Source organism: Crocuta crocuta, unplaced genomic scaffold (assembly GCF_008692635.1).
Source record: "Crocuta crocuta isolate KB4526 unplaced genomic scaffold, BGI_CrCroc_1.0 scaffold32, whole genome shotgun sequence".
In the NCBI taxonomy this organism is placed as follows: domain Eukaryota; kingdom Metazoa; phylum Chordata; class Mammalia; order Carnivora; family Hyaenidae; genus Crocuta; species Crocuta crocuta.
This window is the reverse complement of record NW_027529424.1, coordinates 13,231,099-13,247,545: the sequence shown is the minus strand read 5'-3', so window position 1 is coordinate 13,247,545 and position 16,447 is coordinate 13,231,099. Positions and strand designations below refer to the sequence as shown.

Here is a 16,447-nt window from a genome sequence, read left to right as displayed (position 1 = left end):
TCACGACATCACGTCTCAAAGAAGAAAAGACGTGCAGAATGACAGCCTGGGGCAGAATGGTGGCAAGTCCCATGGAAGAGCTCTATGGGAAAGAAAACGTAAACGTGCATATTTATAACTTGTCCACAAGCCAAGATCTCGTCAGGGTCTTTCACACTGTTTTGTTTTTACTTTTTTTATTTTTATTTTTTAATATTTTTATTTATTTCTGGGAGGGNTCACAGCTCGGGTGTCTTCGCGACGGCGGAAGGGCAGGCCTGGGGGGGTCCGCGCTCTGCGTGGTTCACCCTGAGCTGGGAGCACAGCGTTGTTTGAAGAGTAGAAAGGAGCCCGGGAGCGTCCTTGATGTGAAGGCTCAGTTTTTCCTTTGCTCCTGTGTGAGTCTCTCAGATGACCTCAGAGGCAGACAGGGACGAGAAGGAGGAGGGGAAGGCAGGGGCGAGAAGACCGGGTGCGGGTCCCTACGGACGAAGGGGACCGAGGTGAGAGCAAGGACGCTGCAGGGCCGCAAAGCAGACGCAGGAGCGGTGACCAGCCCCGCGGCCCCGCAGGGGACAGCAGCGGGGACCCGGAGCAGGGACCAGGTGGGCCTCGAAGTAAAGGCTCCCGGGACACGTGAAGCCTCTTCTGACCGCCTCTCAGAGGAGGCCTGGGGAAGGCTTGCTGCCTGGACGGGGTCGCCGAGAAGGTCGCCGAGAAGGTCTGTCCCCGAGGGGGTTAAGTGAGCGGCCTCAGCACTGTGTCGTCCACACAAGATGTGAGACGCTTGGCAGTGAAGAGTCTCGTGTGTCCTTGAGAAACGTCCGGTTTCCAGGTGAGGGCCCGGGGCGCTTTCCCAGCCGTGCGCCCGAAGGCAAGCACGCGCTCGTAGCTGCGAAAAACCCGCCAGCCCTGCTTTGACAAGTGGACAGCCTGCAACTTCCGACCCCGGAGGGGAGCACCCAACACTGACTTCAGACCCCGGAACCAGGGGGAGAAGGCCGAACATCTGGAGGAAAGAGACACAATGCAGGGGAAGAAACTTAAATGTTAGATTTCATATCCTCAGAGAGAGAAGAGCAGATATCGCAAGAAACCGGAACATTCTGAAACAAGGACAGAATGCCCAACACAGGAGCAGCTGGAAGGGGAGAAAGCTTTTGTAAAACAAAACAAAGCAAAACAAAGCAAAGCAAAGCAGAGCAAAACAAAACAAAGCAAAACAAAATAAAACAAAACAAGACAAAGCAAAACAAGACAAAACAAGACAAAGCAAAACAACCTCCAATAGCATAAATGCCAATCTCAGCAGCACAATTGTTGGAAGATGGATTTTTTTTTAACTCTCAAAATCCGAGGGGGAAAGGGATGAGAAACAGAGACGTTAATAGGACACTCCTGGGCTTTGGTGGCCAGTGAAACGTCTAAGGAGACAGGTGTTCCAGCCGGAATGATGAGCCAGACCCCCTCGGGGAGCCAGGAGCACCTCCGGAAGCTGGGGAGCCCCGGCTGCGGTGCGACATCCCCCACTACGAAAGCCCTGGACGTCAGGAGATCACGCACGAGGCCCTGACACTCTGAGGGCACTTTCCATCCAGACCCCTTCACCGTCGAGACCACGGATGTGGAGGGTCTCCACGCGCTGACCTTGCACACGCTCTCTCAGGAGGCCTGTGGAGGGACGCAAGGCAAATGGGAAGCCCGGCACCCGGGATCCAGGACAGAGGAACCCAACGCAGGAGACAGGAAGCCGCATCGTGGCTCCCGGGGGGGCCCTGAGCACAGTCGTGCGGACGGGGAAGGAGGAGCGAGGCCCACGGGACCTCATCACCGAGGGGACGAGACAACGAAGGCCGGGTGTGTCTGGGCCCACGGTGCAGTTTGGGGTGAGTCCATGATGAGTACGTGGAAGGTCGAACAACTGGAAGACCAAGGCAGTTACTCACTTTGGGGAGAAAAAAGGTAAAAGAAAGGAAATGGAGCCATAGTTTCCATGTGGATAATGTTCACACAGAGAGAAGGCAAAGAACCAAATATTTAGGAGGGAGCATGTTGAGAATTCATGGTTGGGACATGTGTGCTCGTGTGCATGTGAGCACCTGCGTGTGTGTGCGCGTGTAAGCCTGTGTGTGTGCCTGTGACCCTGTGCATGTGTGCCTGTGTGTGCACGTGTGTGTCTGTGTGTGTGAAAACGTACATATGCAACCAACAGCCAAAATCCCAGCACACGAAATGAAAGTCAGTGGATAACGCCTGCTAAACAGAAGAAACGAGAGGTAGCGTTATAAATGGTTTTTTAGACTTGAATGGGGTGAATCGGCCTTGTTGATCCCGGCGTGGCCTGGACGTCTCCATGTTTAAAGCTCCTGGGTGATTCTATGTGCAGCCAAGATTAAGAACTCGGTTGAGGGTAGACATTTCCAATGGGCTGGGGAGGCCGAGAAGACTCCACGTGTCCACGGGCCTGGGCTTCTCTCTGATGCGCCTTCAGGGGGAGGGGGAACGTCTGCATGTTCTGTGGAGGCGCCTGGCCGTGTCGACTGGGAAGGGAGAGGGCAGAGATCATCAGAAGTTACTGCCACCTGCATGGTCTGAGCCTTGCGTGGGGTGTTCTGCGCTCAGTGCTCCCGTGGAAGACACGCAGGGACGGGTGCAGGCCCCGGGTCCGCGGCTGTCCGCAGGTGCACCCTGGCCTCCGAGCACTGAGGGGGGCCTCCCAGGAAGGACGGAGGCTGTGAGTGGTTAGCGAGGGGGTGCCCGGCGCTGCCGAGCCTACAGAGAAAAGTTCTCAGAAGGGCAGACTGTGTCTTCTTGTGCGGGGTTTCCCAGCGCAGGTCTAGGGCAGGGAGGTGGAAATCAGCCCAAGAAAGATTTCGACCCAATTAAAAATAAATACATTTCTCCCTCTTCCTCTCTCCCCCCTTCCCTCCATAACATCGTGTGAGATGTATACACACATATACTACACAGTCCTTGCTCAGGAAAACTACTCACACAGAGGCTTTTAGCAACGGGGAGAGGTTTAGATTCAATATGCACTGAGCTTTCCTCTGTCTCCAAAACCCTCTAATCCTCACGGCACGAAAACCTCATTAACGTGGAACCTGGTAATTTGTAGTCGGCATGCTGGGCTCAAGCTGTCGTGTGGCCTCGCGCTCATCAAAGGGCTTTCTGAAGCCAGTGATGCTACTTGAGAGCCGATCGAGGCCAAACAATGCAGCTGTTCCAGACGAACAATAGGCATGCTAATTAAAGTAATTCTTAGAAAGTTTCCGAAGAACTTTGTTCTCCTTAGCAGCCCTCTGTTAGCGTGTTTTGGTTATGTACTCGACTTCCCACTAATTCCACTGGCCTTTCCACCGTTTAGCTCCAAACTGATAGGGTTTAGGTCTATGTGGGCATCTTAACTGTAGACGCAGAGAGAAGGTTTTACTGAGTTTCCTCTGATGGAACAAACACGGACGAGCCTCTGAGGCGGAGAGGCCGGCGTCCTGGGCAGCGCCCTCGGCCGGAGCCTCCTGAAAGCCCGGCGTCTCGCAGCCCCGCCTGCTTTTCTCGAAAAGCCGAAACTCCTTGGGATCCAAGGAGGAGCGAGGCTGACAAGCTGCAGTGATGGAGACGGCGTCCGTCAGAAGCGAGGCAGCCGCGGACGAGAGCTCCCTCACGGTGGCCGCTCCGAGCGACACGCACTGGAGGAGGCGCCGGAAGAGAGTGTGCAGCCGTGTTGACGGCAGCCTGGACGTGTGGCCGCGCGCGGCGCGTGGGGGACGGACACACTCGCACGCACGTTACTGTGTGTTGTCCGGAGCGCACGCTCGCCCGGCTCTGGGATTCGCGTGCTGGGTCAGCCCGAGCCTGCGTCCGCGTGTGGGGGTCTCGGCCCAGATGTTAAAAGGCTGTGACGGACGGTAGCAGGTTGAGACAGGAATGAAAAACTTGGAAACTCTGTTTGGGGGAGCCCGTGAAGGAACCAGGAACGGTTTCTGAATTGGGCAGCATTTGAGGTAAACATGATAGATAGTTTCAAATATTTGGAAGGAGGTGGAGAGAAGGACTCACCTGTGCTCCCCGGGGCGGCTCAGACTTGTGTTTGGGCCTCCCGTGTTTACCTTCCTCTCCCGCTTCGGGCGAGTGTGCAAGCGGGATTTCAGTGCCTGGGGGCTGTGCCACGAGGCTGGATGACAAGGGCCCTCCCTGACTTCCATGGAAACTTGTAAGCGATGAAGGAGTTGCCGGTGGGGGAGCGGGGAGGGGTACGGTTAAGAAGGAGGTACGTTTAGGAGAGCGGTGCCGGGGTGGCTCCGCGGGTGAAGCGTCCGACCCTCGGTTTAGGCCCAGATCATGATTCCGCGGTTCGAGAATCTGAGCCCCACGTTGGTCTCTGTGCTGGTAGCGTGGAGCCTGCTCGGGATTCTCTCTCCCTCTCTCTCTCTGACTCTCTCCTGCTCTCTCTCACTCAAAATAAATAAATATACTTAAAAAAAAAAAAGAATTACGAGAAAAAGATATTCTGAGAGGAAGGGCACAGACTAGGTACTTGCCTCACGGTTACGCACCGGCTCCCTGGCATGATGGTGCCCCGGAAGGTGTCAGGACCCGGGTGGCCGCGCGGCTGTGCTCATAGCCGCCCGACGGGACCCTGGGCCTTCCAGTGGTATCGGGCATGAACCGAGGAACTAAAATAGGAATGTCCCTGAATACCCACCTCTGCCCAGGCCCCGGGGACCTCCTTGCTGCCCTGGGGCTGTCGGGTGTTTCGGCGGCCAGGAANGAGCATCCGACCCTCGGTTTAGGCCCAGGTCATGATTCCGCGGTTCGAGAATCTGAGCCCCACGTTGGTCTCTGTGCTGGTAGCGTGGAGCCTGCTCGGGATCCTCTCTCCCTCTCTCTCTCTGACTCTCTTCTGCTCTCTCTCACTCAAAATAAATAAATATACTTAAAAANCACTTACTGGGATGTAAGTGTAAGCTGACTTACAGAAAGAAATCACAGTTTCTTGCATGTCCATATCTACTATTAAGTAACTGTAGATTTGTATCTCTCAACGGCAGGGCGAGGGCCTGTGAGCACAGTCCCGAAACAAGAATTTTAGTTCATGCTGGAAAGAAATTTCTAACCACTGACGCTGCCCAGCAGTGGGATGGACTGAGGTGAGAAACCATGGACTCTGGTCACGGGGGGACTTGCGAGCTGTCCTTCAGGGCTCCTTTGTACCCTGATGATTGGTACAAACTGGGTTCAGTCATCCCTTCCATCCCTTCCAGATCCGGGGGTCTGCGATTTTGCGAATCCACGGGGTCCCTGGCTCCGAGTGGGAGCCAGAGGGAGAGTCCAAGTAGCTCGTCAGTATTTAGAGCGGAGTCCTTGGAAAGCAGTGGCGGGACTCCTGACTGCTCGCGCTCTGCTCTGCATCACAACCGACGCGTTCTTCTTGCTCTGGCTTCTAGAGCAGGTGACAGCCCGTTTTTGGGGGAAAAGTCAGCTGTGTCAGCTTTGATTGTTCTCACAGTTGCTGTGTGTTTTGTTTCTTCCTTTATGTCCAACGAGTGTGTTTTTGCTTCCTTTGCTGTTTTTTATTATCTTTTTATTTTTTCATGTTTATTTATTTATTTTGAGAGAGAAAGAGAGCAAACGAGCAACAGAGAGGCAGAGAGAGAGGGAGAATCCCAGGCAGGCTCCAAGCTGTCAGCGCAGAGCCTGACACAGGGCTCGATCTCAGGAACCGTGAGATCATGACCTGAGCCATAAACCAAGAGTTGGATGCTCAACTCACTGAGCCACCCAGGAGCCCCATTTTGTTGTTGTTTTTTTTTAATGGTAACTATGGTAACTATCAGATTGTCCTGGACATCTGGAGAGAAGAAAGCTCTATGTGAAAACTGGAAGTTCCACTGGAAGAATATTAGGGGCAAAGGAAATGAAAGATAGAGATTGAGAGGGAGTGGAAACATTGAGAAGAAGGCATGGAAACATTGCAAGGAGCATTTCCAAGCCAAGCCAAACGTTTCATTACAGGATGTGTCAGAGCTCCAGTGTTGGGTTTGGCTCCGCCGTCCTCTGGCGACACTGCTCCGCGTCCCATGAAGTTCTCGGTGTTTGCAGAAACCTGTGTGCACACAGACTCTTCACTGCCCTCACGGGGTCCGTGTCCAGATCTGTGGAAGTGGTCCACGCCCAGTCATCGTTGTAGAAAACGCTGTTTGAGCAAGCTTGGGGAACAGAAATCAGTTCTTTAATTTTAATTACCTGTCGTTTTCTTGAAAACATAAAGAATTCCATCAGTTTAAATATTGGTTCCAGTATCAAAGTGTGGAAAAGTAACTTTTCTTTCCCAGACAAGCTTATAAAAATTGTTTTTGTCACTCGAGTGAACTACTAGAGAGTTCTGTGTGATGTTGTGCACATTAAACATGAGGAGGGTGTGTGTGTGCGAGGAACAGATCATTCTGCTTAATCGCCCTTTAAGCACAGCGCGTCAACTCAATCACAGCTATTTGAGTTCTATAATCTGGGGATACTAGGAAGTAGAGGTGACCAAAATTATTTGCCAACATCAGTGAGAAAATACTGTTTCCTCAATTTGTGAGGATTTCTGATTTTTTATTCCACATCGTTTGATGTGAGCACGCTTGCACATCAGGAAAATATTTTGGAAAGTCTGTTTTAGGCCACGACAGAGTTGCCTCAGTTGGACGAACTCTCCTGCTAATCACAACTATGAATTCCATGTTAAATACGAAGACCAAGAGCGTGAAGGCCGCAGCGGCGAGCAGAAGCAGACAGAAACCGGGAGGACACGATCGTTGAAATGAGGGAAGGAAGCTAGTGAATGCCACTCAGCCACATTCATCCGACTTCTCCCCGACGACCGCACTTCCCAGCCCCTCAGGGCCTGTAACACTAGGGCTCGAGCAAAATGTGGCAGTTGTACCAAGACAAAGAGAGAGAATTTGGAGGTTGATGGTGTGAGAGTGGCTGGAAACCGAAAAGAAAACCCCAGAAGGGAGGGCTGCACAGACTGGACATCTCTCCTGAGTCTGTGCAAATATGCTTCACAAGAGGACACGCAGGAGAGACTCAGGAAAGAACAATGTTCATTATGCTCACGGGTCCCAGAAATGGGAGGCACGATGCCATGCGGGGCCACATAAGGAAGCACCAGGTGGTCAGGACCAAGGCGAAAGCCTCCATCAAGACCTTTACTGGGATTTTTGGAGGAAAGAAAGGCCAATGCCAGGGCAGACAGCTTAGGACTGGCCAGTTTGAATAATGCCATCGGGCCCTAAGCTGTAGGGCACGTCCCTGGCCCTGAAATGAAGACTGAGGAATACTGCCTCTTGGGGTGCAGGGCCAGTAGGGGAGGCCTGGCTCCAGGCTGGTTAGTTTGCAGATCGGAGGCATGCTTCCTAAAGAGCCTTTTGGCGTCTTTAAGAATTGGCTGGCTTTGGAAGGGGCAGTCTCTCCCCCGACAGAAAAGTTTTAAAGATGTCAAAATATACAAAGAGATTTAAATATACACGATACAAGAGGGTATACTCCGGAGCAAAGAAACCAAAGCAGACCTTTTTTTTTTTTTTAAGTTTATTTCTTTAATTTTGAGAGAGAGAGAGAGTGTGTGTGTGGCAAAGAGAGAGGAAGATAGAGAATCCCAAGCAGGCTCTGCACTGTCATCGCAGAGCCTGTTGTGGGGTTCAAACTCAAGAATCGTGAGATCATGACCTGAGCCTAAGTCAAGAGTCAGATGCTTAACCGACTGAGCCTCCCAGGTTCCCCAAAGCAGAGCTGTGCTAACAAAGATTAAAACCAGGCTTCCACAGGATCAAAGTAATCTGCCACAAATTTCACTGCCTATCAGAATAATAAGCAAATGTCAGTTCTTTATAGAGGAAGATATAAACACAATCCAGAGTTTCTACAGTGTATCATCCACAATGTCAAGTGTACAGTGAAAAACCACTAGATATGCCAAGAAATAAAAGACATAATCAAGAAAAGAGTGAATAGGAGCAGACCAACAGATGACCTAGATGTTGGAATTAGCAGATAAAGACTTTAAAACAACTATTGTAAATATAAAAAACAATTTACGAAAAAAAGTGAAAAGATGGACAGAATATGTGAGTTGATGAAAATTCTCACCAGAGAAATGGGAACTATAAAAAAATTAATGGAAGGAAAGTTCTGGAGGTAAAAGAAATACAATATCTGAAATGAAAAATTCAATAGACTTAACAGCATAATGGAGACAGAAGAGAAAGGATCAGTTAGTTTGAAGATACTTCATTAGAAATTATCCAAATTAGAGAGGAAAGAATGAAAAATAAAAGAATATCCAAGATGTGTGGAACTATAAACTGGTTAAAAATATGTGTTAATGGATCTTAGGGCTCCATTGAAGGAACAGAGCAAAATAGAGATAATAAAGTATAGAACTGTCTCTTCTATATTTAAAGAGACAATGGACAAGATTTTCTTTAACTGATGAAAGACACAAACTCATAGATCTGAGAAATTCAGTGAGTCCCAGCAGAAAAAACACAAACCACTCCTAGGTGTATGATAGATTACCAAAAAGGGTAAATCTTAAATATAGCTAGAGAAAAACTGCACATTACATTCAGGGGAATAACTATAAAGTGATATTGGAAAAAAATAAAATGATAGCTGATTTCTCAGAAGCAATGAAAGCTGGGGCCCCTGGGTGACTCAGTGGGTTAAGCGTCTGACTGTAGTTTGGTTCATGGTCTCGTGCTTTGTGAGTTCGAGCCCCGCGTCGGGCTCTGTGCTGACAGCTCAGAGCCTGGAGCCTGCTTCAGATTCTGTGTCTCCCTCTCTATCTGCCTCTCTCTCTCTCTCTCTCTCACTCTCTCAAAAATAAATAAACATTTAAAAATTATTAAAAAATGAAACAATGAAAGACCTAAGACAATGTAATGGCATCTTTGAAGTTCTAAAATTCCTTACAAATTAAAAAAAAAAAACAACTAGCAACCTAAATTCTATACCCAATGGAAATATTCTTCAAACTTAAGGAAAAATAAAGACATTTTAGAAGAAGAAAATCTCACAGAATTTTGCACCAATGGGCATGCACTACAAGAAATGCTAAGGAAATTCTTAAAGCTTAAGGGAAAGCATCTGAGATGGAATCTGGATTTGTGAGATGGAATGAAAGGGACCAGACATTCAATATACAGGTAAGTGAAAATATTATTTTTTCATAATTTAAAAAAATCTGTTTAAAAGACTAGTAATGGGAGTGGCTCCGTTACCTTAGAGAGGTGAAGTACCGGGGGAGCCTTTGGCCGCGCTGTGGGCCAGAGATGGAAACAACATAACTGTTGAACAGTATGACTGCTTCAGTAGCTAGGTCTGTCACCACTCTGATAGGTTTCCCTTTGTATGTTAGGGCCCTTTTCTCCCTAGCTGCTTTCAGAATTCTCTCTTTGTCCTTATATTTTGCCATTTTCACTATGATATGTTGTGCAGAAGATTGATTCAAATTATGTCTGAGGGGAGTTCTCTGTGTCTCTTGTATTTCAACGCCGTCTCTTTCTCTTCCCAAACTCCTGTGGCTCAGTGTCCTACGACTTCAGGCCTTCTCTGTTTGAGAGATGAGTGCAGGCGAAATGTACGGTGCTTCCTACTTCTCCGCCATCTTGCCTCTCCACAGTACGACTGCTTCAAATTGCTGGGAATTTCAGGAAGATAGACACTTCTGAAGCTGTTCCAAAGTTTGAAGAGATGTTTGCCTGTAGATTCACAGAAGGTGAGAAGGAGTACGAGGAATACCTGAAATGCCCTCCTGGGTCCCCTCCGATTGTTGAGGAGTGGAATAGCAGAGCTGGGGGGAACCGGGGAAAGAGAGGAGATGGGTTGCCAGGTAACAGACTGTTTAGAGGTCTAAGTGGGGTTGGCCAAGTGACAATAGATCCAGTCAGTGGCATGGACTGATCCTTAGCACAGACATGAACCTTACTACCCCCCAATACGGACACTCTGGTTACAACAAACCAGCTCCCCACAGTTACTACTAATGGAAACGTCAGCAGCTTTTAGTCAAACCGTTTACTCTGTTAGTGTGACAAGAGTTTGTGCATGTGTCTTCTGTCGGTCATAGTTTTACATCCGATTTCAGAGAGTGGATTATTAACTCTTTGGAACTTGTGACTCAAAAAACATGAGTTCTTACTAGAGATGTTGCTGGGCATAAGTATGCCCCTAAAAAGGTTGTGGATTATACTGTCTGACTTCTACCTCAGCTTCTTCTTTGTTTCATGACTTAATAGTGCTTTGTACTTGCTGTCTGTTTTCCTTGTTTGACCTCCAGGAGTTCTGTCTTTGTTTTACATATAAATAATTTTAAAGTAGAAAATGCTTGATTTTACTTTGTAAGATAAGGAAGTATTCATATACTCGAATGTGCTCATTCCTAACTTTTTACAGAGGTTAGTTCGGTCAACTCGTGAACGCACAACTACGCTTGCTGCACTGTGTTGTGCGTGACCTCAGCAATTGAAAGGTAAACCGACCACAGATTCTGCCCCTTGGTGTTATGACCCTCGCACTCTGTAATTACTTACTCCAGGTACGAGTCACCTGCATAGTCATTTTGGTCTCAAAGAGTGATGTCAAGAATAAAGCTGTAACTGGGGCGCCTGGGTGGCTTAGTTGGTTGGGCATCCGACTTTCTCTTAGGTCATGATCTCGCGGTTTGTGGGTTCGAGCCCCGCATGGGGCTCTGTGCTGACTGCCAGCTCAGAGCCTGGAGCCTGTTTCAGTCTGTGACTCCCTCTCTCTCTGACCCTCCCCTGCTCACGCTGTCTCTCTCTCTCTCCTAGAAATAAATAAAAATATTTTAAAAAAAGAATAAAGCTGTAACTAAGGAAGGAACTCTTCTCAGGGTCAGTGTCTAATGGTGGGCGAGTCAGAACCTCAGATGAACAGACGCACAGACAGACCAAGATCTAACTCTGATGCCACGCACGCGGTGGGCATGGGTGCAGGAGCCTTGACGGTCCCAGGTGGGCGGGGTGGGGGGTGGAGAGGAACAGGGGTGTGAGTGACCCACGCTCTCAGGTGTGCCACATGCTCACAGGGCTACAAGACGGCAGATGCCCCTCTGTCCCCACGGCCCCGGCGCTGACATCTGGCAGAGCTACTCGGGCTCTTCGTTCCCCTGAGCAAGCACACTGAGCTTCCCACCGCGTCCCAGCCGGCGGGGCCCGTGTCGGCCCGGACACGCACTGGGTGCTGGGGCCGCATGCCAAGCCTTGCCGGTGCGGTACCCAGACAGCAGCCCTTGGAAAGAATCTAGTGAGACCCCTACCCTTTTATGCCCAATCGTTGCCCAGGCGTCACAGCTGTGAGCAGTGAAGGAAATAAGGAATATCAGAGGGAGCAAGTTGTGCGGGCGCCCAGTCTTCACAGTCGGGTCCCCGTTACCTCCCTCCTCCCGGTGGTGAAGGTTTGTTGAGTGACACAAACACAAAGTTGGGCCTGTGAATCAGCTACTGTCCGTCCTTCAGGGGGCCCCCGGGTATCGGGCAGATGGTGCCCAAACCACCACAGTACCGCGTGCGGTCAGTGCCGGGGGGCGGGTGGACAGGGCAGGGCAGGGTGCTTGCCATTGCTGCAGGACCAGGAGGAGCCTAGGCAGGGGCGGGGCCGGGATGGAGGAGAAGCCAACCAGACGCCCCGGGGAGTCCTGGCCTGAGGATCTGGGCTCGTGCTGTCCCACAGGGATGTAACACAGGCCACATCGAATTCTGAGTGATCTGGTAACTGCTTCTCTAGAAAGTAAAAGGGGCCTGCCTGGGGGCTCAGTCGTTTGAGCGTCGGACTCTTGGTTTTGGCTCAGATCACGATCTCTCAATTCATGGCATGGAGCTCCACGTCGGGCTCTGGACTGACAGCGTGGAGCCTCCTTGGGATCCTCTATCTCTCTCAAAATAAACTTAAAATATCTACATACACATGTATAACAATCTCTGGTCCAGTTTGGTGGGCGGTGCCCTGGACAGTCAGGATTAAAACACAGCCACGTGAGGCCAGCGAGGGAGAGCAGCACGGACACAGCCCTGCTGGGAACCACGCTGGGAGGTGCTGGGAGGTGTCTGGGAGCCTGGCCCAGCCCCCACCCCGCCTGAGCCTCGTCTTCTGGAGGCCGCCTTCGTGCCCTGCCCGTCACTTCCTCGCTTCACTCCCCGTGTTTGCTCTAAGATCCTTGGGTTGGGGTGCACGTCTTACCCTGTGACACACGATTGTTTGCTCTTCAAAAATCTACTATTTTTTAAAAAATTTTAAAATGTTTTATATATTTCTGATAGAGAAAGAGAGACAGCATGAGCAGGGGAGGGTCAGAGATCGAGGGAGGCACAGAATGTGAAGCAGCTCCAGACTCTGAGTTGTCAGCACAGAGCCCGACGCGGGGCTCGAACTCACAAACTGTGTGATCATGACCTAAGCTGAAGTCAGACGCTTAACTGACTGAGCCACCCAGGCACCCCCAAAATCTACTATTTTGAAAGCATTGGGTGAGGCGTCTGGGTGGCTCAGTCGGTTAAGCGTCCGACCTTGGCTCAGGTCATGATCTCAGAGTTCGTGGGTTCAAGCCCCGCGTCGGGCTCTGTGCTGACGGCTCAGAGCCTGGAGCTGCTTCGGATTCTGTGCCTCCCTCTCTCTCTGCCCCTCCCCCGCTCGTGCTCTGTCTCTCTCTCTCAGAAATAAATAAAACATTTAAAAACTAAAAATAAAGTAAAAGCGTAGGGATTGGTGGGTATGAGAGGTGGAGAACACAGAGCCCATTGCCGTGGGCTCTCACTCTGCGGCCCAAACCCCCGGCTGCCCGGTGCGCAGGGCTGAGCACAGTGGGTGCTGGCCCAGCACTGAGTTGGCCTGGGCTGGGTGCCCTCTGGCTCGCCGGCCTATTTCCTGACTGGCTTTGCTCCTAAGTCAACAGACAGGAAAGGTTAAGCACAAGCACATTGGCGTGAACTCCCATCTCCGGCTCTGGCCCAGCCCTTCCACAGCGGGAGGTGCGTCTACACAGGCAGCAGCCTGATTCTGCCACCTTCAGGGAGTGCCGCCTGGGTGCTGGCTCCGTGTCCCCCTGCTTGGTCCCTGGCAGCCACACCTCTGCCGGGCAGCACCTGCCACAGGACTAGGGTATGGGGGGAGGGGGGGGCGCCAGGCCCAGAGGAGGCTTCAGGGGGTGGCCCCACGTGGAGGGTCTGGCTCCACAGAATGGGAAAGCCTGACCCGACCCGGGAGCCTGGCAAGTTCAGAGTCTGACTTCTGTGCGGTGAGCACTGGGCGGGATCCGACTCGGGTTGGTTGCAGGGCAAGAGTCTGGAGGGGCTTCGGGGGGACAGACCCCACGGTAACCAGGCTCTCCGGACGCCGAGCCGAGGCCGACACACATGCTCAAGAGCGGCGTCTTTCTCAACGCCAGCGTCTCCAAGATAGAATGTTCTGGAATAGTCCAATGATATCCCGAAACCTCGTTAGCGGAGTTGGGGGAGCTGCTGGCAAGAGTCCAAAGAACAGGCCCGCGGGGGGGGCTTGGGAGGCGCCCCTGGCCCGTTTGGCCCCGGGTCACCTCAGAGGCCTGGACGAGTTCGTGTTCACTCAGACTCCAAAGCGGATTTGAAAACTGGGCTGTTCGTAGTTGGAAGTGTACTGCGGCCCCTTCCCGAGACCACTCTGATGTTTGCCGCAAAGTGCTGCCTATCGTAGCAAAGAGTTTGTGGGACCGTCAGACGTGTGGGCCAGGGGTGGGATCCTGGCGTGGCCGTGGCCACGGCTGATCTGGGGCGAGTTTCCGCTCACCGGGCGGCCGAGGGCACCCACCTCCCCACCCAGGTGGGCAGCATTCGCCTCTCGGCGCACGCGGCCCCTTGCGCTGACCTCGAGCAAGAGTGTGGCAAGAGGAACGTGGCCATCTGGCTGTCCTCCGGAGCGTGGAGGGGACACCCGCCCCCACATCCGGCTGAGAGGCGGCTCCCAGCTGCTCCACCCTCGGGACTCGCCTCCCGCCACCTGGGTCACGGCAGGAGTCACACGCCGCCCTCGCTCATCACCCTCCTGGTCTCACTCCCCAAGCCCAAGAGCCGGGAGCACACCTGCCTTCCCTTTCTGACATTTGGTGTGGAGTCTCGTGACGGTGCAGTCTTCGGGCGCCCGCTGAGGCCTGGCACGCGCGCCGCGGCTCTCCCCGGTGAGCGCGGGTTTCAGCGGCGGGTGAGTGCACGTCGTGCACAGTGACTCTGTCGCTGCAAGGCGGCCACGCGGCCCGGTGGGAGCAGAGCCCCGCGGCTTGTGGGGACCCAGAGCCGTGACCGCAGATGCGCCGGGGCGGCCCCGAGGCTTCGCTACCACGCAGCGACGTAAGGCTAAGTGACTAATACCCACACAGAGGCTCCTTTTAGGCAGAAAGTTTGATCATCCTCCCCGGGCACGGATTCTGCTGCCTAACGTACGTTTCTTCCGTCAGAATGGGAGCGACAGGAACGTTCACCGGAGAAGCACGATTCTGCACGGCAGGCCCGGGAAGCAGCCTACCGCGGAACGCTCGCCCCAGCTGGCCGAAGGCGCCCGAAAGCACTGCAGGGCGCCTTGGGGTGTCCTGCGCCACGGCCAGGGCTCACTTCCGCCATGAGGCTCACCCTCTGAGGAGCCCTAGTCACCGGACACCTCCAAACCGTGGAAATCGGCGACCTGTCTTCACCGCAGGTGGCTTTTCCGACTCTCCTCTGAAAGGGCCCCTGGACACCAGCAGCCTCTGAGGGGCCTGGGACACACACCTGCCCCCAGGAAGCCACACAAAGCCAGGCAAAGGGCAGGTGCCAAGGAAGGACGATCATGCAGGTGGTTGGCACCGCCCCCCGGCCGTGCAGCTCCGAGCCTCCGGGCCTCCGGGCCTCCGGGCCTCCGAGCCTCCTGGCCTCCGGGCCTCCGGGCTGGGGCGCGCAGGCACGACCTTGCGGCTGACCAGCTCCTGCCAGTGGCCTTGTTTGCCCACAGCCCCTCTCCCAACGTCACACCCATTGATGCACGATGACAGGAAGGTGTTTCATACATCCCTCTGTTCACATGCTTGGTCTTGTCCCTTGCAAAGCTAGCAGATAACTCAGGTTCTGCATGACGATGCGCTCTGACGAATGACTTCATTGCCACACGTGGGAACCAAGAATCTCTGATAAGAAATCTGGCATTTAGGGGCGGCTGGGTGGCTCAGTCGGTTAAGTGTCCAACTTTGGATCAGATCATGTTTTCACGGTATGTGGGTTCGAGCCCTGTGTCAGGCTCTGTGCTGACAGCTCAGAGCCTGGAGCTGCTTCGGATTCTGTATCTCCCTCTCTCTCTGACCCTCCCCTGCTCTCTCTCTCTCTCTCTTTCAAAAATACGTAAACATTAAAAAAAAAAAAAGGGATGCCTGGGTGACTCAGTCAGTTAAGTGTCTGACTTTAGCTCGGGTTATGATCTCATGGTTTGTGGGTTCAAGCCCCGCACTGGGCTCTGTGCTGATGGCTGGGAGCCTGGAGCTGCTTCAGATTCTCTGTCTCCCTCTCCCCCGGCCCCTCTGTCACTCACACTCTGTCTCTTTCAAAAAAAAACATAAAAAAAAAGAAATCTGGTATTGAATATACTTCATGACAATGAAGTATATTACCTTGTGCCGACCCAATAAAGTTTCCATATAAAATTATATTAAAGTCAGTCATTATATGAACATCTCTTGCTTTATGCCTCATGCTTTTGCGCACATGTCATAACTAGTCACCGTGAACAACCCCCACGTGGCGGAGAGGGGCCAGGGCCAAGTGGAGCTGAGTCAGCCACCATGGTACGTGCAGCGGATACTTCGCCATGGCCAAGTGTTTACTGTTTTTGGCAAATATGATTCCAAATTCATGAGAGAACAGTAAAAATACCAAAGGCCTGTTATCTTTTTACTGATAAGATTTATAAAATCATCTCACATTTATTTTCTGACACACACGTTAATGTATTTGCTCTTCGTCAAGAGTCCTGTTTCAGGTTTCTTTCGAAGAACCGCTCCTCTCCTGTCCTATATGACCAAGCAGACTTCACTGTTGTGCGTTAAACCAACATCACGTATATTGACTTTATATTATCATTACCATTTTAAAGACGTCTGTCCCCTCCATATATTGTCTATATATAATGAGCGCATTTACAAGGCGGTGGGGTCCCATCCTGTTTATACCGCTTAGAGCCATGTGATTTGGGGGAGAAGCAAGCCTATAATCCTATGTTAGCCCCACATCACAAAGTTGTTGGGAATATTATTGATACTGGAAAGTGTAGCACTTTGTAAATGTTAACAAAGTTGTTTAATTATTGCCTAGAGTGAGGAGCTCAAGAAAGGATAGTGTGTGTCTGAAGCCAAGGACTGGTTGGACTTACCTAACTGTTGGATTTTTGAGGAGGAGCCGGCCATGTA

The 16,447-nt window shown here is 51.8% G+C and overlaps 1 pseudogene; it reads left to right on the top strand.

Annotated features, from left to right (window-relative positions):
- The first annotated feature begins 3,591 nt into the window (after window positions 1–3,591).
- On the top strand, window positions 3,592–10,016 carry LOC144226953 (RNA guanine-N7 methyltransferase activating subunit pseudogene; annotated as a pseudogene).
- The last annotated feature ends 6,431 nt before the right edge of the window (window positions 10,017–16,447 follow it).